We start from the raw sequence: 23,415 nt of genomic DNA on the forward strand, positions 1-23,415 counted from the left end.
TGCCCTCGAGCAGCGCTCCCCATCCCGAGGTGGATGCGTCCGTGGACACCACCATCACTCTCGAGGAAGTCCCCAGGCTTACACCTGATTGGTACCAGTCTTTTGCCTCCCAAGGTTTCAAAGCTGCAATGCATGCTTGATTGACCTTGACGCGAAGCTGACCGGAGGCCCACGCTGAGCGTGGTACTCTCTTTCTGAGCCAGAACTGCAGTGGGCGCATGCGCAGAAGGCCCAACTGGAGAACTGAAGATGCTGAGGCCATCAGACCGAGCATCCTTTGAAAAGCTTTGAGAGGGACTATCGCGCCGCAGCGGAACGCGCCGGCTGCGCGACGAATGTCTAGTGTGCGCTGAGATGACAGGCGTGCTGTCATTAGCAGCGAGTTCAGCTCTATTCCCAGAAAAGATATAATCTGTCTGGGGAAAAATGAGCTCTTTTCCCAATTCACTGCGAGACCGAGATTCTCGAGGTGATCGAGTAAAATGGTCCTGTGCTCTACGAGCTCTGAGTGAGATTGGGCTAGAATCAGCCAGTCGTCCAGATAGTTCAGCACTCGTATGCCCCGTAATCTGAGGGGTGCGAGCGCTGCATCCATGCACTTCGTAAATGTACGGGGTGCCAGGGACAAGCCGAAAGGCAGGACTGTGTACTGATATGCCTGGCCCTCGAAGGCGAATCTTAAAAATCGCCTGTGACGTGACGCTATCTGTATTTGAAAATACGCGTCTTTTAGATCTATTGACACAAACCAGTCCCCCTGGCGGACGTGCGCGAGGATTTTTCTGGTTGTGAGCATCCTGAACTGGCGCTTCATAAGCGCTCTGTTCAACTGCCGCAGATCTAGTATGGGTCTGAGACCCCCGTCTTTTTTGGGCACCAGGAAGTATCTGCTGTAAAGCCCCCCCTCGCTTTGAGCTTGAGATAGGGGTTCTATAGCCCCTTTGCTCAACAGTTTCAAAATCTCGGCTCGAAGTAGATGGGCTACTTTCGATTCTACCGTGGTCTCGACGCGCGCCATGAAGCGGCGAGGGCGTCGGCGAAACTGCAGCGAATAGCCTCCTTTTATGATGTTCAGCACCCATCTCGAAACCCCGGGAAGCTTTTCCCACGCAGGTGCGCGAGTAGCTAGGGGCCGGATGCGAAGCGCGCTCTGATCGGCTCGCGATACAGCGGCTTTTGTGTGCTGTGACATAAGCGTCGCGCTCATGACATCTGAGGCAGGGGGCGCGCTGATAACAGCGGGCAGAATGCCCGCGCTCGACTCCTCCGCAGTGTTTAGCTGAGAGGAGGAGGGCTGGGCTAGTTTCATGTCTGTGTGTGGGCGTGGGCGCGGAGCGGCGGGCACGTACACCACCTTTACAGCATTGCTCGCGTGAGCAGAGCATATGCATACGGGTCCTGTATTTACAGGGACCGTGAGACATGTGGGAAGTAGCGTTAGTGGGCACTGGGTAGTGGGCACTTTTGCTACATTTGAAGCGCAATCGATCTGAGTCGATTTTATGTGCGCGCGCCCTGTGTGAAGGGCTGTGCTTGTGTGTAGGAATGGGCGCTGAGTAGCGGGCATTTTTTCTACACATGAAACACCGTCGGCCGTGGCCGGGACACCAGAAAATACACTCTTTAAGGGATTTATCTGGGTAGCCGTAAAAACGGCTTTTGTGTGCAGGCAAGCGGGTAATGGAACCGGCTTGTTGGCTGCTAAATACGCTGGACCAGTCACATTTCCTGGAACTGGACGAGCGGCAAGCTTTGGTGGAAGTCCGGCCGCAGCGGGACTTGGACACCGTCGCTTTCCTAGGCGTGCTAGGATGATTTCGGGGCCTCTGGCTTCAACACAACCTTCTGCCGCGGGCCACGCGGGGCGGGGCGGCGGCCGGATGAGCGAGAGCGCGGTCTCGAGCTCTGGGCTTGGCGGCGTTGAGAAGAGGAGGCGGCGGGCGGAGGCTTAGGCTGTGAGCTCTGAGCAGACGGTTTCGCACGGCCTGCTGCAGAACTGGAGCGCTTCGGGAGGAAGTGCTTCATGGCCTGGGTTGCTTTCTGCACCTCAGCGAACCTATCGGCGAAATCTTTGACCGAGGTTCCGAAGAGGCCGGCAGGGGAAAGCGGCGCGTCGAGGAACGCGGTGCGCTCCGACTCAGACATGTCAGAGAGCGTAAGCCACAGATGTCTCTCAGACACGGTGAGCGAGGCCATGCTCCGTCCGATGGCCTGTGCTGCTGACTTGGTGGCGCGAAGAGCGAGGTCTGTAGCGCTCCTCAAGTCCGGCACACAGATTGCGTCAGGTCCTCTCTCGTCCAGCTGGCGGAGGAGATCGGCCTGGTATATCTGAAGCGTGGCCATGGTGTGCAACGCTGACGCGGCCTGCCCGGCGGCGGAGAAAGCGCGGCGGAGCAGGGTTGACGTCGTGCGGCAGGCTTTTGAGGGCAGCGCCATCTTAGCACGCCGTCCAGCGGAGGGCGGGCATAAGTGCGCTGCGATAGCCTCTTCAACCGGCGGCAGGGAGTGGTAGCCTCTGTTCTTTGCGTCGTCAACAGCGGAGAACGCCAAAGAGACAGAGGACCGAGTCCTGGCCGAAAAAGGGGAGTCCCAAGATTTAGCGACTTCTTCATGAAGCTCAGGAAGAAAAGGCGCTGGCTTGGATGCAGGTGAAACGCGCTCCCCAGGCAGGAAGTAGCCGTCCAGCCGGTTATGAGCAGGCTGCTCAGGCGTAATCCACTCGAGGCCGAGGCTCGCCGTGGCCTGAGTGAGCACGCGCATGAGCTCCGCCTCAATGCTCGCTCTCTTTCCCGTAGAAGCACGGGCAGGAGGGGTGGGGTCCTCAGAGCCCGCCCAATCCTCACTGCCTGATGCTATGAGAGAGCAGGAATCCTCCTCTCGAAGCAGCGCGTCGATCTCATCAGCGTCATCGACAGAAGCGGCGGCAGACCGCGGCCGCTGTCCGTCCGTGAGCGAAGCTGATGAAACCGGAGAAGCAGGCGGGCGCACCGGCGAGCTTTGACGGCTGAGAGAGAGGGCTCCGGGATCCGCTGAGCGCGGCGCTTCTTACGGCGCGGCACAACAGCAGGTGTGGGCGCAGTCTCGGTGAACAGTGCCAAGCGAGTCCTCAGAGTCGCTAAAGGCAACAGCTCGCAGTGATGGCAGCCGCCATCAGCGAGCGCGAGAGCTGCGTGTTCTTGACCCAGGCAGGAAGCGCAGACGACATGGCGGTCCCCGTCGCTGAGTGCGGCTCTGCACGAGCCACAAGCAGGCATCTTGAAAAAGACGCAGCTCTTTTAGATAGTGTGAGTCGCGCCGGCGAACACACACACACAGTGCAATGAAAAGGATATAGGCGCTGGATAGCGCAGCAGGAAGGCGATGAAGGCGGCGCGGCCAGCAGCTTCTTCGACTCGTCCCGCTGAGGTGCTCCTTCAACAGCGCGGCTTCTTCTCGGATCCAGCGATGTGAGTTGCTTCGCTGAAGGATGAAAAATCAGAGAAAATATGCCTGCGAGCGGTATTTATAGACCTAAGCCACGCCCGTTTCGGCGGGACGTGACGCAGAGGGCGCGAAGCGCCCTCATTGGGTCTGACGTCACTCTAGGTCTCGCTCGATAGGCTTAAGCAGTTGCCAGCAGACCAGCCAATAGGCGCGCGAGCTGCCTCGCCTATGTCTGTATGCTGCCGCAACGCGTTTTACATTAATACAAAATTAAAGGATAATTTTTTGGCTTCAGTATTCTCGTGGAAAAGGATTTTCCCCCTAGCGTATTCTACGCAGTACGAGAGTATCTCTCGTAAGAGAACGGTGTTGCCTACACCGAGTTATTCTATTTTTAAAATTTGCACCCTGTTGACTTCAATAGGGCAAGTAGTAAGCCTGCTTTTTAGCCTCTTAACATCCTTTAAGTGTCATTACAAGTGCACAGAAAATGTGAGTGATTCCTTCCGAGTGAATACGGGTGGATCTGACTGCAGTAGATGTTAGAGATATTAATAAAAATGAAGTTAATTCAGCCAGCGCTCATACCTTTGTTTACATCCTGTTTTCGGTGGAACGCCATAGTAATCGATTGTCGAGTTCACGCGCGTGATCATTGGTAACTAAACCTATGCGCGTGAACTCGACAACCGATTACTATGGCCTTCCACTGAAAACAGGATGTAAACAAAGGTATGAGCGCTGGCTGAATTAACTTCGTTTTTATTAATATCTCTAACATCTACTGCAGTCAGATCCACCCGTGTTCACTCGGAAGGAATCACTCACATTTTCTGTGCACTTGTAATGACACTTAAAGGATGTTAAGAGGCTAAAAAGCAGGCTTACTACTTGCCCTATTGAAGTCAACAGGGTGCAAATTTTAAAAATAGAATAACTCGGTGTAGGCAACACCGATTTTTGTCGTTGTTCTCTGTACTGACAGCACTCCAAATGTACAAAAAATGAGCTCAATGTTAAAATTGACCGGAGTTCTCCTTTAAGAGATATTATCAACTGGCATACCTGACCAAATCATGTCATGCAAATTATTCAATGACAATAGATTATTATTATTATTATTATTATTATCATGGAATACACTACATCCTGAACCTCTACACTGTTAGACCTTACCAGGTTTTTTACACTAAAAGACTGGTAACACTGTTGCCAGTAGTTTACTGTTAATTGTACAGTTCTGTACTGTAATATACAGCATGTTACTGTAAGAGTGCAATTAAAACTTGAGTTAAAACTCTTTCACTTGCAGAAACTGACTGTTTTAAATTGAACAACTGTCGTTTAAATGTATTAACTAAAATGTATAATGCATCATTAACGTGAGCAAAGTATTATTATGAACTTATTTCATTTGAGACCACTAAAAAACTTTGTACATAAAAAGATGTCCACTGGACCAGCAACTACACGCTAACTATCAATATTTGTAGATCTTCTCCTGGACTGAAGCACAGGCTCTACTCTTCTGCACAATGGTGACCCAAAAAAAAAAGAATTTTACAGTAAACTACTGGCAACAGTGTTACAGTATATACCTGTTTTATAACTTACAGTTTATTACTGTTAAAATACATTTTGTGGGTGTTTCTTTTTATCTTACACTGTTAACCCTTTCAACCCCACAGGAAAATCCACACTACAAAGAGTAAAAGTAGCATTGAGACAGTGTTGCAGTGAGGTAATTAAGTGAATATAAATGATTGTTGAGCATTAGTGATGAACACCTGCTGTTAACAAGCAGAATCACTGAAGGAAAGAGGAACACACGAACAGAAAATAGAGAAACACAAGACCTACAACTGACTTCCAGCCATTACACATTATTACTCTAAAAATGTATTATTATGCATTATTACATTATTAAAAAAAAATGATTAGTAGAATTTACTAATTTTTTTATGGTAAGTGGTTCCACACAATTGATTTTAGCTACATTTAAACAAATGCATTAAGTTTAACTAAAATTTAGTAAGTTCAACTTAATGCATTTGTTTAAATGAAGCTAAAATCAATTGTGTGGAACCACTTACCATACATTTTTTTTTAGTAAATTCAACTCTCATTTTTTTCAGTGTTGATTTTCATTTCACTTCTCTATTAAAGCAAACATTAATGTAGGCTTATTTCAACAGGGTTGGAATTGATCCATATTAACATAAACATGGAAAGAGATTCACATATTGGTAGGGGTTTCACATGAAAAAAAAAAAAATCTAAATAAACTAAATCAAATTAAATTTGCAAACAAAATACCTGTTTTTCATGATGTCCTAAAACTGCTTTTCTCTTCTTGTATAGATGGATTTATATATGTAGAAAAGTGGACTGGACTGATATAATCTGTAGAAAAAAAACAAAACCCAAAAAAAACAATAATAATGGTTTTAAATCAATTTAAACTTAAAATTTGATAGTGATTGACCAGACAAACAAGATTGTTCTTCATATTTGTGTAACCTGTAATTAAACCCTGTTTTGAGATGTTAAAAGTTAAACAAATGTAATCTCACCACATTCTACCTGTTATTCTAGAACAATGCATTTCTTAAATAAAAGTTTGCCAAAACAATAGCATGTGTTACAAGAACATATTTGTGTGTGTCAGCGGTATCTGTTACATACATTTAGGAAATATTTTAGCAATATGTATCAACAATCTACACAAACAAATAGGAGTCTTTAATTATACTTTGTGTGAATCAGAAGGACACAAACTACAAGAAGAAGAAAAACAAGAACAAGTGTGTTATTCTAGCAAACAATAATATATGTAGAAGCTAATATATCTTACTTGTGTCTTATATCCCAGGTGATCTTTAAGTCAAAGTGTTGTAATCCATGCAGAGCAGAAATAACAAGAGGACATGTAGACTTCCTCCACAGGCTATGTATTTGTATAAAAGGTACTTACGAATTACAGGCACACTCCCTATCCGGTTTGTGCAGTCTGATCCTGTTTGAAAAGTAATGTGACAACAGACTTATAAAAAAGGTTTCACTTACGTTGTCAGTTCTGTTCTAGCAAGCAAAATACATTACTGCACTTCTCAACATTGCATTGTGGTTGAATTACATTATTTTGCAGTAATTTATTATGTTCTCCTAAAATGAAGGATAACACTCTCTAAAACATTATAAACATGTTTAGTGATAAAATTGATAGAACATTATCCCCTAACATTCTAAAGGTTTAGTGGGAAGTTTCCCAGCAGACACAGGACTGAACCTCTTAAAAGAGTTTGTTTGAAAGCAATAGTTTGGTTTGGTCACCATTGTGGAGGTCAGTGTTTGCTTTAGTTGGGCTCTTTGGCCTTGACTATTTGATGTTAGTTTTCTCTCCTATAAGTTTTGTATTATAGTGAGAGAAAATGTGATTTACTAAGTTGCCTTATTGTAGATAACAGAGAAATTATCATAATATATTTCCTGACTTGTTGCATGTCCTGAACAAGGTGAGTGGTATTTTAGAAGTATTTGAAAGTCTGAAACTTAAAATAAACTTTATGGTTGAAAACACTAGTTGTGATTTATGTCACAACGTTGAGAGCGTCTGTCTCTCTGGCTCAGCGCCAGCCCACGCGCAAATGCAGATTTGAATTTAGAAGTTGATGATCACGCGATCTGAACGTTCTAATCACAGCGGTGTGAATGATCGCTAATTAACTAGCGATCACATGCAGTGATGATGCTTTCGTCCATTTCGGAAGATGGAAAATATTTCAACCGACAGCTGACGAGCTGAGGCATTTGAGTGGCGCCGAAATGAGGCACCGAAATCTGCGTTTTGATTCGGTCTGGTTCCATAGGTAGGCTACTGGTTCCATATCGGTGCCTGCCTGGTTTCTGTACCCAACCCTAACCGTACCAATTGCAGAAAGCATTGCGCCTTTTTTGACACGGTCAGATTTTTACCATGTCATTCGGGGTGGTGAAATATCTATATACGTGCTAGCCTACATATCGCAGTTGATGCGTGATCCGAAGGGACCAGCTGCCCCACGGTTCGGCACGCATGTGATTCACAGATTAACTACTAAATTTAACCATCATAGAGTGAAAGTTTACCATTTCGACGTGTTTTGTCTTGCTAATTTACACATTCAAACAATCTTAAACGCAGAAGAACAGGCGAAAATCGGGACTCGCGCGTAGGTCTGGGTATCGTTCAATTTTTTTTTGATACTACCTTGATTTCAATAGGAGTACATGAACAATACTTTTTCGATAGCAATTTTATGAAATCCATTTTAACAAGATTACATAACACATTAGCTCAGAAAAACTTTGGTTTTATTCTTTCAGTTTGATGCTCCTTAGCCAGTGCACAAAGGAACAAAAAAAAAAAGCACAAAGGAACAATTTTTTATATAAGAGCTCATGCTCAGCAAAGCTGAATTTGTTTGATCAAAAATATAGTAAAACTTGTAATATTGTGAAATAGTATTACAATTTAAAATCTGTTATTTTATTTGAATAAAATTTATTTGTCAAAGCTGAATTTTCAAAAGCATTACTTCAATGTCACATGATCCTTCAAAAATATGCAAACAGTTTGCTGCTTAATATTTTGGAAACTATGATACATTTTTCTCATGATTCTTTGATGAAATGTTTTTTCAAAAGAACAGCATTTATTTGAAACAGAAATCTTTTGTAACATTACACATGTTTTAAGGTCACTTTTGATCACTTTAATGCATCCTTACTGAAAAAAAATTCTGACAAACCAACACATTTTTGAACAGCAGTGTAGGCTACATTCAGTACACTGTTAGCCCTTGCTGTAAAAAAAGGCGTAATTCAGACAGTATCATACCATTTTCCATTAAAACAGTAATATACTGTAGAAAACAAAAATAGCCTACAGGAATATACTGTAAATGAACAGTGCTCAAAATCGACACTCAGAGGCTGTTTTCCCAATCACACCCTATACCCTCATTCACTATTCCCTACATTAGTTCACTAATATAGTTCACTTGACAGAGTGAATGAAAAGAAGTGAGTGAATTGAGACACTGATGAACACCTGATAAGCAGAATCACTGAAGGACAGAGAAACAAGAACAGAAAAAAGAGAAACACAAGAACTACAACTGACTTCCAGCAACACTGAGTGTGAAACCAGTTTACAAACCAGTTTACGATTATTTCTTTCATACATGTACAAAAGTACTTGTTGAGAATTAACAGAGATTTAGTTAATAATAAAGTTTGTTGTCACCATGATGGAGATCAGTATTTGCTTTAGTTGGTCTCTTGTCCCTTGACTTCTTACCATTCATCTTTCTCTGGCTGCTGTAACAGTGAGTTTATAAAACACATTTGTTATGGCAAGAAAAAGTCAAGAGGAAGATGATCAGGTGTTTTTATTCTTTCGTGATGATGTCACAATCATCCTGGATTATCTGATTTTCACATTTTTCCTGTATATATTCATTGAAATTATGGGTATGTCTTATTTAGCATATATCTGTGTATCTACAAAATGAAATAAAAATTTCTGTAATCATGTTTTCTGAAAAATAACAATCATATAGTGCATTTAATTTTATTTTACTCCTGCTTGGCTCAGACACACACAGACATCAACAATCAGCACATGAATCTCAACAATGGTGAAAAGTTTCATGTCGCAATGCATGCTGGGTTCCAGGATAATATAAAACTCCCAGCATGCACTGCTGCATGAATAAAAAATAATAATAATATTGCCACCATTGTTGAGATTAATGTGCAAAATTGTGATATCTCTGTGTTTCTAAAGCATAGCGTAGCTTTATTTTTGGTTTATGCATGATGTGTTAAAAAAAATGAGTCATAGTAATTTATTGCTGTAGTTTCACAGTGGTGCTAATGAAACACTTTTGATCGAGGATAAAACTCTAAATGAATAAGAATTAATTCCTTAGTGAATGAACCAGCAATATGATGAATTTGTCATCATAAGCATTACAACCGCAATCATTCATAAACTGTGTGCGCACAAGTGTGACTTGCAAAAACACAGTAGCAAAAGAAAAATGAATGTTTTAGCATCAGCATCCCAACTAAAGCAAGCACTGATCTCTATAATGGTAACTTCAAACAAACATTTTCAATTAAACATCTTAATAACAACTTCTGTATGACAGAAATAAAGTCATACTGGTTAATAATAAGTGTAATAATGTGTAATGGCTGGAAGTCAGTCGTAGTTATTGTGTTTCTCTATTTACTGTTCTAACAGCAGGTGTTCATCACTAATGCTCAACAATCACTCACATATTCCCTTAATTATCTCACTGCAACACTGTCTCAATGTTACTTTTACTCTTTGTAGTGTGGATTTTCCTGTGGGGTTGAAAGGGTTAACAGTGTAAGATAAAAAGACACACCCACAAAATGTATTTTAACAGTAATAAACTGTAAGTTATAAAACTGTTTTATACTGGCAACACTGTTGCCAGTAGTTTACTGTAAAATGTATTTTTTGGGTCACCATTGTGCAGAAGAGTAGAGCCTGTGCTTCAGTCCAGGAGAAGATCTACAAACATTGATGATTTGCTGCATGTTGCTTTATTTAACAGGCGGTGACTGTGTAGTTGCTGGTCCAGTGGAAATCTTTTTATGTACAATACAATTTTTAGTGGTCTCAAATGAAAGAAGTTCACAGTTATACTTTGCTCACGTTATTAATGCATTATAAATTTGAGCTAATACATTTAAATGACAGTTGGTCAGTTTAAGGCAGTCGGTTTCTGCAAGTGTAATTAGTTAACTTGAATTAGAATTTAGTGCATTTTTACAGAAACAAACTAGATTACAGTAAAGAACTGTACAATTAACAGTATTTTACTGGCAACAGTGTTGCCAGTATTTTACTGTAAAAAAACCCGGTAAGGTCTAACAGTGTAGGTCATTATTGCAAAACACTGTCAGACTGATCAACAAGGTATCTCTTCATTTACCAGTCGAAGACGGAACAACTTTCTGCTCTAACCGGTATGTTTACTCCGTGCACTGTCAAGGGCTTCATCATATTTGTTGTGGACGTGGTAGTGGTAGGCTACTGGTCTTTGCAGCAACTATTTTACCGCAAATACTGCATCACGCGCTGTTGGCATCAAGCCTGGAGAAATGAAGCCACACTTTTGATCGACTTTTCCACATCTTTAGGGTATTGTGTGTGTGTGTGTGTTTGTGTGTGTGCGCTCAAATCTCATATGTGTTTGTGTGTGTGCGCTCACGTCTCATATGAGTATGTGCGCGGAGAGTTTGTGTGTGTGTGTGCTCGCGTCTCGTTTGAGGATGTGCGCGGCGGAACTCGTCTCGTGTGTGTAGAGTTTGCGTGTATATGCGTGAGTGACTTTAGGTGTGTCGTTGTGCATTGTATTTGTTTGAGCATTCAGCCGTATTATATGTGTGACTATTTATATATGTGTATACATGTGTGCGTGAATGAAGTTTGATTTAGGCCCTAGACGGCACCTCCGATTAGGGGGCAGGGATGCTTACACACGCGAGCCACGTCTCTGGGCATAACCTTGTAAACTTTTTTTTTAGTGCTTATTCGCTCACTGACGCTGACGAGTTAACCTCTTAGGTATCGAAATCTGGTACCGAACAACAAGTCATTTTTCGATACTCGATAGTATCAAGGCAGTATCGGTAAAAAGTATCGAACTCGGTACCCAGCCCTACTCGCGAGAGAGAGAGAGAGAGAGAGAGAGAGAGAGAGAGAGAGAGAGAGAGAGATAGAGAGATAGAGAGAGAGAGAGAGAGAGAGAGAGAGAGAGAGAGGTGAGTTTCAGATAACAGCTGTGTCCCAATGTGAAGGCTGCAACTTCGAAGGCCGCAGACCTCGAAGCATACAGCCTATGCGTCCTTTGAAGGACATATCATAGCCTTCGTACACTGAAAAAAAATGTGGAGTGACATTTGCTTAAAAAAAAGCTAGGCAACTTGTTCCACACAGAAAGTGCTTGTAATCTTTACTCGGGCTATTTCAATTAGTAATTAATTGTAAAAGTAATTAAATTGAACAAATTCTAATTGAGTAATAATTAATCAAATTAATTCCTTAAAACTTAACCATTTAAAATGAGTAAAATTTACAAAATATCTTTTATTGCCAACATTGAAGACACCTGGTGTTAACAAGCAGAATCACTGAAGGAGAAAACCATAATTAAAGTCACCATTGTGGAGATCAGTGTGTGTTTTAGTTGGGCTCTTGACCTTAAATTATTAACTTTAAGTTTTGTTTGGCTGCTGTACATGAGTTATAACAGCCAGATGAACAAATAGAAAAGGTGATCTGATGGTGTTGGTTGTGTTTTAACATAATCATTATTTCACAAGAATTAGACCTGAATCACTGAACTCATATAGAGTCCAATTTTTGAGTTAGGTGAACTATATTAATTATAGCAGCGTAATATTTTTAGCCTGTTCAATGCAATCCAAATGATCAAATCAATAATAAATACTGTATACATTTTTTTAGGCACACACACACACACATCAAGATTTTGTGTATGAATTTCAGCAATGGTGACAGACAGATCACCTCTGATCATAAGCTCATTATTTATTCATGCAGCAATGCATGATGGGAGCCATGAATGAGTTGTGATTGGTGGAACCCAGAATGCACTGCAACATGCTTTATAATTGTCACCATTGTTGAGATTCACAGGCTGATTATTGATGTCTGTGTGTCTCATTTTAGCATAAGAGAAACTTTTTGGAAATTATTTTTGTTTACATTGTAAAAGTTACAAATATTCTGCCGTACAAGGACAGTGCTGCTATAATTAATATAGTTCACCTAACTCATAAATTGGACTCTATATGAGTTCAGTGATTAAGGTCAAATGATTGTGAAATAATGATTATGTTAAAACACTACCAACACCATTAAATCACCTTTTCTATTTGTTCATCTGGCTGTTATAACTCATGTACAGCAGCCAAACAAAACTTAAAGTTAATAATTTAAGGGTCAAGAGCCCAACTAAAACACACACTGATCTCCACAATGGTGACTTTAATTATGGTTTTCTCCTTCAGTGATTCTGCTTGTTAACACCAGGTGTCTTCAATGTTGGCAAAAAAAAAATATATATTTTGTAAATTTTACTCATTTTAAATGGTTAACTTTTAAGGAATTAATTTGATTAATTATTCCTCAATTATAATTTGTTCAATTTAACTACTTTTACAATTAATTATTTATTGAAATAGCCCGAGTAAAGATTACAAGCACTTTCTGTGTGGAACAAGTTGCCTAGCTTTTTTTAAGCAAATGTCACTCCACATTTTTTTCAGTGTATGATTTCCTTGTTGTGCAACCAGGTGTTCCCGATCACCGCTCCTGGCGCCAAGAAAAGGTGTGAGAGGACAGCTGATAATGCATTTGATATAATTGAGTAAACAGCTATGGAGCCAGCTTGGCTATTGTCATTTTTATGTTTTATATTTTACTGGAGGAAATGGTGAGGATGTTTCAGCCCCGGCGCTGCCAGGTCATGTATTTTCGGCTTAGCCAAGACCATGGCCTGCTAAATTAGGCTGGTTTGCTGCGTCCCAATTCAGAGGCTGGGTCCTGAATTGCCGGATTACACTTTAAATTGTTCAAGTATTGGGTCTTAACTTACGTAAATAATGTAATGATATATGAAAAGAAAACTTAAATAGGCCTCTATATATTCAAAGGTTCCAATGTTCAGTTATATCTTACCTTGATGCGATTTTGTAGGCTGGTGTATTCTTTTTATTATGTACACAAATGGACCATGATGAACATATTTACACAGGTTTTCAACCCTGTTTGAATATAAAACCCAGGTGAATATTAAAAAGTCCAGTGCAAACATTACTCCCGCTCGTCATTGGCAGCTGTCACAGTTGACAATCCTCCGTAGGCTAGACCAGTCCGAGCGCTTCAGATGCGCCCCTTTCATATGGGACGCAGATGTAGTTAGCAACAATTTGTTAATATTGTGACAATAGGCCTACATTTTGTTACTTTAATTTTCGGAACTACATACATCTTTAAGTATTCACGTACAAATGTGAAGTAACCTACACTGTAAAAAAGAATACATTGATTTCATAGATATCTAATCAATAAAATTGAGGCAACAGATTACAAGCAATATTATTAATTAAATTTAACAAATTAGAATTGAGTAATAATTAATCAAATTAAATCCTTAAAAGTTAACCATTTAATATTATTATTACTATTTTACTGCAAATAAAAAAAACTGCATCACGCGCTGTTGGCATCGAGCCTGGAGAAATTAAGCCACACTTTTGATCGACTTTTCCACATCTTTAGGGTATTGTGTGTGTGTGTGTGTGAGTTTGTGTGTGTGCGCACGTCTCATATGAGTATGTGCGCGGAGAGTTTGTGTGTGTGTGTGCTCGCGTCTCGTTTGAGGATGTGCGCGGCGGAACTCGTCTTGTGTGTGTAGAGTTTGCATGTATGCGTGAGTGACTTTAGGTGTGTCGTTGTGCATTGTATTTGTTTGAGCATTCAGCCGTATTATATGTGTGACTATTTATATATGTGTATACATGTGTGCGTGAATGAAGTTTGATTTAGGCCCTAGACGGCACCTCCGATTAGGGGGCAGGGATGCTTACACACGCGAGCCACGTCTCTGGGCATAACCTTGTAAACTTTTTTTTTAGTGCTTATTCGCTCACTGACGCTGACGAGTTAACCTCTTAGGTATCGAAATCTGGTACCGAACAACAAGTCATTTTTCGATACTCGATAGTATCAAGGCAGTATCGGTAAAAAGTATCAAACTCGGTACCCAGCCCTACTCGCGCGTTATCTGTGACCACAGCCGCACGCACCCGAAGCGCACACACAGAGAGAGAGAGGTGAGTTTCAGATAACAGCTGTGTCCCAATGTGAAGGCTGCAACTTCGAAGGCCGCAGACCTCGAAGCATACAGCCTATGCGTCCTTTGAAGGACATATCATAGCCTTCGTACACTGAAAAAAAATGTGGAGTGACATTTGCTTAAAAAAAGCTAGGCAACTTGTTCCACACAGAAAGTGCTTGTAATCTTTACTCGGGCTATTTCAATTAGTAATTAATTGTAAAAGTAATTAAATTGAACAAATTATAATTGAGTTATAATTAATCAAATTAATTCCTTAAAACTTAACCATTTAAAATGAGTAAAATTTACAAAATATCTTTTATTGCCAACATTTAAGACACTTGGTGTTAACAAGCAGAATCACTGAAGGAGAAAACCATAATTAAAGCCACCATTGTGGAGATCAGTGTGTGTTTTAGTTGGGCTCTTGACCTTAAATTATTAACTTTAAGTTTTGTTTGGCTGCTGTACCTGAGTTATAACAGCCAGAAGAACAAAGAGAAAAGGTGATCTGATGGTGCACCATCAGATTCTGCATTTTAGTTGTTTCAATGTAATTTTGTAAGTTGATACAACTTGTGGTTTCTGAATTTGTTAATTCAACTTAACATGTTAAGTTTTCACTGTCTCAACTAGTCTGCAAGTTGACATAACTAGAGTATTTGCCGCCTCAACTTAAAAACATATGCTGAACCAGTAAGGTTAGTTCTCATTATTTATCGCGAGATGAGATCACGTGAAGCGCGAAACAAACAGGTCTCTCGCCTTGACTCCTTCATCGGCCATTGCTGGAGAGTTTATCGCAGATGATTTAATTCTTCCACTTTCATCAAATATGGTAAGTAAATATTCGTTAATATGATGTAATAACTTGTAAAATCACATATGAAGTAATCATCCATGTATTGTTCAATATCAACGTTTCTAGATCACATTGGACCGTTGCTAATCCAGTTTTGCCAGTTTAACGTTACGTAGGCTAATATATATATATATATATATATATATATATATATATATATATATATATATATATATATATATATATATATTATGTGAGAGAGACTGATAGCCCAGAGAGCGGGAAATGCATGTCGTGAAAAATAACGCATTTCTACCATGTTTGTTCACTCTCATGTTCAAGTTATTTGCGCCAAAATCAGCAAGTCTAATCACCATTCAGGCAAAGCAGCGTCGACGCGTGAGTACGACAACAACGAGCTGACAAATAATGTAAGGTTAATTTAATGTAAAACTGTGTGAGTGGTGCGGCAGAATTATCAGAATCCTCCGGTGTTCGAGATGGACGCTCCATAACTGAAAAGTTGTTGTACAGCTGTCTAGTTTTACTTATTAAATGTCGAACTTAAAAGACTGTGGTCAGTTATGACAGAGAATGTCTAATAGGAAGAGAATTGGCACTCTCTGCTTACTTCCGGTTTCTGGACTGGCTGCAGTAACACGTCTCTGTCCATGCGGGGGCGCTCGCAGGCGAGTGCAGAATGAATGGAGGTCTATGGCGAAAAACCCTCAAAATCCACTTTTCTCAGGATATAATTTTTTGTCTAGTAATTTGAATGTTGTATTCGAAAGGAGATGCAAAGAAATTACACATTGCTGGGTGTTACATTTTTTAGAGTCACTTATTTGCTTTAAAAAGTCTTTTAAAATGTCAATGACGTCAGAATGCTGACGTCATTAGCAGAATGCTAGCGTGTTATGGGCAACAACAACTCAACCTGTAAGAAATCGAAAAGAAATAAGTACTCGTTCATTCAACTTTCAACCTATAACCCATGTTGAACTTGCAAAACCTACAATAAAATCAGAGATTTCTCAACGGCAATCGGGTGAAAGAGACACATTTAGCCGTCTAGCCCCATTGACTCCCATTCAGTCTGCACTCGCCCGCGATCACCTCTAGTGGAATTCTAATGGAACTGCAACCAAGATCGATACAATGGGGCTAATAGGAAGTGCCAAGGCTCTCCGTAGACGGGCTCTGGTTATGTTTAGTTTATTGTGGGAGATTATGTAACTATAGCAACCGCTTAACCATCGCAGTGTTTTCCCCAGAACTAGTGAAATGCTTAGCAGCTAATACTGACCTAATAAGGTCTTAATAGTAATGTCAATAAATATATATCCACAAATTTGGTGATAAACTATTATTGATCTGGTCTTGATCTTGATTGTGTATGTGTACTCGGTTTATTAAATGTTAGTTGACTTAATTGTTCTTTTCTTTTGCCCTTGGCCTTGACCAATAAAGTGGAGCAGCAAGTTCTGTTTTTTTTCAAGACAACCAATGAACGCATTGTCAGAAGGCACTAACATTACAAGCTGAAGCACTGCCATCATGTAAGTAACTGTCTGCTTCCCTGCATCTATAAAGACTGTGTGTGTTCATTTAGAACTGAGTTTGCTCTAAAAAAAACATTTGTCCAGGGACCATACACAATCTGTCCGGCTCTGTGCTGCAGCTTTTACGTTGAACTGTGATCTTTATGCTTTCTCAGAGACCTGTGGCATTACAGGCAGACAGGAGAGTTAAAAAAGGATCCTCCAGTATCTGATATGGAAAAAGAGGTGGCCGTTTTTTTTTTGTGAGAGACAGGTAAAGTCCTGCACTGCTGAAAATGGTGTTTAGATGAATATGTAGATATATTATTTTGCAGTGTTGTTAACATGCTGCTGTTATGTTTGTGTCATTTAATATTAGTTTAGATCAGTGCAGAATTCAACGTGCTAATTTCACTGGACCTGAGCAAGTCCTTTTATGAGGGTCTTGACTGGCATCTATCAAAACTGTTGTCTACCGTTCAAGCGCTTTGCTGACATTGCTGAAATGAGGACCATGGACAGCCTAGATAAAAATGTAAGTACATATATTTCTACTGTACTTTTTTCATAAACATTATGGGCACTTCCTTTCTTGCCATTTCTGTTGTCATGCATATTTTTTATTAGTGCTGCAAAATATTGAAGAAAAAAGTAATATGTCATTTGTTAATGAGTATTTAAAATAAATTAAAATTAGTCACCTTCTAGTCAATCATTTTATAATGTTTATCAAATATTGTAGCTTGATTGTAACATTTTATAATGCTTCATTTAGTGTACAGATGCAAAATGCCTCCGTTTATTCACAGTGTATAGTATTTGACCTAAGTCTCTCAGTTTAAAGGTTTTTTACAGGATAGTTCGTTCAAAAAATAAAGTTCTCTCATTAATTACTCGCCCTCATATTGTTCCAAGCCTGTAAGACCTTTAATCTTCTTCGGAACACTAAATAAGACTTGGTGTACTCATGTTGTGTTTAAGTGGTTGAGCTTCAGTGTTGTATGTGTGAAAGCACATTTTGAAGTTTGTCATTTTTTAATACAGCACACAGATTCCGAAGAAGATATGATCGGGGCATGACTCTAGGAATCATCACAGTGGTGGAAGATGTGATAGACCCAATTCCACACTGTTAAAAAAAACCCGTGAAATTTACGGTAAAAAACCGGCAGCTGTGGTTGCCAGTATTTTACCGTAAAAAATAAGGTAGCAACCTTTTATGTTTTACGGGATTTAAATTTAGGGGCAAAAAAACACAATGTAAAAAAACCCCTGTGAAATTTACGGTAAAAAACGTTAGCTTGGTTGCCAGTATTTTACCGTAAAAAATATGGTAGCAACCTTACTTTGAAAAAAAAAAAAAAAAAAACCTTTAGCAGGATTTAAATGTGTGGTAAATAAACATCAGCTGTGGTTCCCAGTACTTTACCATAAAAAATACAGTAGGAACTAGGGCTGGGCGATTTAAATCGCGATATTGTTATGCGCATCTCGTCAGTAAAGCCGGTTCATTGATTATTAGTAAATCACCATCACCTGCTTTCAGATGGCGCGGCATTTAGGGCTGATGAGATAATTAAGTGATTAATTTAGTGATGATTGAGCATTATTGAAGACACCTGATGTTAACAAGCAGAATCACTGAAGAAGAAAATCACAAATTGTAAGTTACCATTAAGGTGATGGGTGTTTGCTTTAGTTGGGCTCTAGACCATTATATGTTTACTTTAATATTTACTGTTGTTTTACTGCTGTTATTGATTTATAACAGTTAAATGAACAAAGTAAAATGTTATCTTATAGTGTTGGTTATGTTTTGACATAATCATACTGTGATCTGCAAAATGAAACTTATTGAGATAGTTTGATTTATCTTGTTAGCAGCAGTTTTGTGATTCTTCAGCCTATGATTATCAGTACTTTAATTCAAAATATTTAATAAACATTGTTCTGATCAAAAGATATTCGGACAAATTCATTTAAAACACAGACATCAATAATCAGCCTGTGAATCTCAACAATGGTGACAATAATAAAACATATTGCAGTGGCTGCCACCAATCACAACTCAATAATGGCTCCCATCATGCATTGTGGTATGAATAAATTATGATCTGAATTGTCTATGTAATTGACTTTTCCTAATTGAATATTCTGCTCGTCACCATTGTTGAGATGCATAGGCTGAATCTTGACATCTGTGTGTGCCTAAAAGAATGATTTTCTTTTTTAAACAACTTTTAAGAAATCCTTTATATTATATCAAAAATTCTGGGCATTTATGCAGAATCACAGTTATGCTGTAACCAACAACATAAATCGAAGTCAGAAAGAAGGATCTTAATGAGTTCAGTGATCAAGTTCAAATGATGATTGTCATAATATAACCAACACCATCAGATCACTTTTTTCTTTGTTCAACTGGCGATTATAAGCCAGATACAACAGCCAAACAAAATCTAAAATTAATAATATATGGGTCAAGAGTCCAACTAAAGCAAACATTGATCGCCATAACGGTGGCTTACAATTTGTGATTTTCTCCTTCAGTGATTCTGCTTGTTAACATCAGGTGTCTTCAATAATGTTCAATCATCACTAAAATAATCACTTAATTATCTCATTAACTTAAACACTCTTGAGTGTGGACTCATACACTCCCAGGAGTGTTAATTTAACACAGGAGTGTTTGCTGTGTACAAAGAGCCGTAGTTAACTGACAAGCTGAGCCATATCGCATTAAATATCGCTGGCGATACGTCCGCGATTTTAATGCGATATGGCTCAGCTTGTCAGTTAACTACGGCTCTTTGTAGTAAATGCCGCTCCATCTGAAAGCAGGTGATGGCGATTTACTACTAATCAAGGAACCGGCTTTACTGACGAGATGCGCATAACAATATCGCGATTTAAATCGCCCAGCCCTAGTAGGAACCTTTTAGTTTTCATGGGACAACCGTTATATTACATAAACCGATAAATGTTATCATTAAATTTCACTGAAGTATTAAAGTCTGCTTTATATATTTGCAATATACTGAAAACCATCATAATAACACAAATGGCAAAAAAGAAAAATAAAAAAACCACGATGATTTAAGTATACCATTAGTTTTTCACAAACTGAGGCACGTGTTAATATTGAGAAGGTGCACAGTGTCATACACACAAACACAAAACACCATCATGGTGACATACACACGTGACTCCAAATAATGCCATAAACATTCATTAAACAATATATGATGTAATATAAACCAAAAAAATATAATATAAACTGATAACAAAAACCAAGAAGAAACATATTTATTTAAATTAAATAGCATCAAATGTGAAGTGTCACACAGGGAATTCTGGGAATGTCCATTTAGAGAAACAACAGGAACAGAAAAAAGAGACGAGCAGAAACACAAGAACTACAACTGACTTCAGCCACAGCCTTAGATGAAATCAACTGAAGATAAAAAACATTAAATCTGTGAAGATCTCAGCAGAGGAGGATTAAACAACTCCACAAACAGCATTACCAGCTTCACTTATTACTGACCAGACTGACTTTATTTCTGTCAGACGCCTACAGTTCTGTTTGAGAATTAACAGAGGTTTAGATGTTGATGATTTATTGTTTCATTTGAAGTCACCATGATGGAGATCAGTGACTGCTTTAGTTGGGCTCTTGACTTTCTGACACTAGTTTTATTCTGCCTGCTGTAACTCTGTGTTTATAAAACATGTTGATTATGGCTAGAAAATCAGAAAGAAAATGAATCGTGTGATGGCAGTTGTGAATCAATGATGGTACACACAGATGTCACTGAACTCATTAAAATCCTTCTTTCTGACTTCGGTTTATGTTGTTGGTTAGTGAATCTGCATAAATGCCCAGACTTTTTGATATAATATAAAGGATTTCTTAAAAGTTGTTTAAACAAAAAAAATCATTCTTTTAGGCACACACAGATGTCAAGATTCAGTCTATGCATCTCAACAATGGTGACGAGCAGAATATTCAATTAGGAAAAGTAAATTACATAGACAATTCAGATCATAATTTATTCATACCGCAATGCATGATGGGAGCCATTATTGAGTTGTGATTGGTGGCAGCCACTGCAATATGTTTTATTATTGTCACCATTGTTGAGATTCACAGGCTGATTATTGATGTCTGTGTTTTAAATGAATTTATCTGAAAGTCTTTTGATCAGAACAATGTTTATTAAATATATTGAATTGTAAGTAAAGTACTGATACTTATAGGATGAAGAATCACTAAACTGCTGCTAACAAGTTAAACCAAACTATCTCAATAAGTTTCCTTTTTCAGATCACCGCATGATTATGTCAAAACACAACCAACACTATAAGATAACATTTTACTTTGTTCATTTAACTGTTATAAATTAATAACAGCAGACAAACAACAGTAAATATTAAAGTAAACATATTTACATTTACATTTATTCATTTAGCTGACGCTTTTATCCAAAGCGACTTACAATTGCTATATATGTCAGAGGTCACACGCCTCTGGAGCAACTAGGGGTTAAGTGTCTCACAATGGATTCGAACCCGGGTCTCTCACACCAAAGGCATGTGTCTTATCCATTGCGCCACACCACCCCCCTACATATAATGGTCTAGAGCCCAACTAAAGCAAACACCCATCACCTTAATGGTAACTTACAATTTGTGATTTTCTTCTTCAGTGATTCTGCTTGTTAACATCAGGTGTCTTCAATAATAGTCAATAATCACTAAATTAATCACTTAATTATCTCCTCAGCCCTAAATGCTGCTTCATCTGAAAGCAGGTGATGGTGATTTACTACTAATCAAGGAACCGGCTTTACTGATGAGATGCGCATAACCATATCGCGATTTAAATCGCCCAGCCCTAATTGAGCCTCCAATCAAAACTCATCAGTATCTCCCAGCATGCATTGCAGCAGGAATACATTATGCTGAATTGCCTTAGTATTTTCTTTTATTATTATATCTGCTTTTATTTTTGATGTTGTTTTTGTTGCAGCTTTTTAGTAGCTTGTTTTGTGATGTTCAGAGTTTTATCTGATTATTGTGTTGATTGTCACCGTTGTTGAGATTCATACGCTGAATCTTGATGTCTGTGTTGGTTTAAATCAAGCAATAGTTTAAATCCTTTTTTCTACACCATGTATTTTTAAAGTTCTTCATATTATCTGTTGCTTATTTACAGAAATATTATACTCAATAATATGAAATATTTATTTGTAATATTATAATCAATATTATCACTTCGCTCAAAGAGAGATAAGACTCTTTATAAGGTCAGTTAATCAGGCCACAATATGACGATTTTCTCATCATTAACCTGCCATCATCACCTGGTCACATTTTTTTCTCTGATTTTCATGCCATAACATTTGTGTTATATAACCACACAGTTAAGGCAGTCAGAGTAAATCTAAAGTTAAAAAGTCAGAGAGCCCAACTAAAGCAAACACTCATCTCCATAATGGTAACTTCAAACTTTATTATTTTCAATAAAACATCAACGTCTAAACCTCTGGTAATTCTAAATAATTAGATTACAGGAAACCACAGCTGGCAGGTTTTTATTTTTTATTTTTTATATAAAAGTTCAGTTCAATGTTCAATGCCATAAAACCTAAAATATTACTACCGTATTTTACCGTATAAACTTTAGTTCAGTGCCGTAAAAGCAAAAACAATTCTACCGTATTTTTTACGGTAAAGTACTGGCAACCACAGCTGCCAGTTTTTTTCCGTAATATTTCGATCACTGCCGTAAAACCTAAAATATTACTACCGTATTTTTTACGGTAAATCGCTTTCAACCAGCTGCCAGTTTTTTACCGTAAACTTTAGTTCAATGCCGTAAAACATAAATATTTATACCGTATTTTTTACGGTAAAGTACTGGCAACCAGCTGGCAGTTTTTCACCGTAATTTTTAGTTCGATGATGTAAAACTTTGTAAAATTAGTAAACATTTGCTACCGTATTTTTTCCGGTAAGATACGGTAAATGCAACGGTAAGTTTTTTTTTTTACAGTGTACTTCCAAAATCCGTACATTTAACAGTATATTAATGTAAAATTACATGAAATGTCCCGTGAGAGCTATTACAGTTTTTCACTGTATATAGTAAGGGTACATACCGTTAAGGAATTAACATTTTTTTCCCGTTGCTTTTTTACAGTTTTTTACAGTTAAAATTACGAACATTTTTAACAGTGCATGCAACTCTAGTGATGTGGCCCTTGTAATCGAGGAAGTGCACCTGCAGTGCAAGAGTGCACTCTCTTAAAAATACATTGTTGAATTAAAGATGTTGTTGAGGTAAGGTATGTATTTCTACAAAGAGCCTGTGTTTTCATCTGTATTTTTTTGTTTACCCATGTTTTTACAAGTTATCTGCATCAAGGGCCTGACATCATTTTCATTGTTTAACTTTGTTTAATTTTACTTGGCTAAAACATATATTAAGATTTCGTGTGGTTTAAAGTTATTTCACAGTTAAAGGGGTATTATTAATGTGAAAAATCTTAAAGTGTTAGTTTAACCTAAATTAAAATTATTTTGTTAGATGTTAGATCTCATGTTGCTCCAAACCTAAAAGACCTTTCCCAGTGGGCATTTGATGTCAATTTAACATCAATATGACATCAAATTGATGTCAAAATTACGTCAAGAA

At 38.9% G+C, this 23,415-nt stretch overlaps 1 protein-coding gene across 2 annotated transcripts in view; it reads right to left on the reverse strand.

Moving 5' to 3' along the window:
- The window catches only part of LOC311077565 (uncharacterized protein), a 166,518-nt gene that overhangs the window by 77,079 nt on the left and 66,024 nt on the right, over positions 1–23,415 (reverse strand). The window lies entirely within an intron of this gene.

The sequence above is a fragment of the Abramis brama genome (assembly GCF_963993115.1).
Source record: "Abramis brama genome assembly, chromosome: 2".
NCBI classification, from domain to species: Eukaryota; Metazoa; Chordata; class Actinopteri; order Cypriniformes; family Leuciscidae; genus Abramis; species Abramis brama.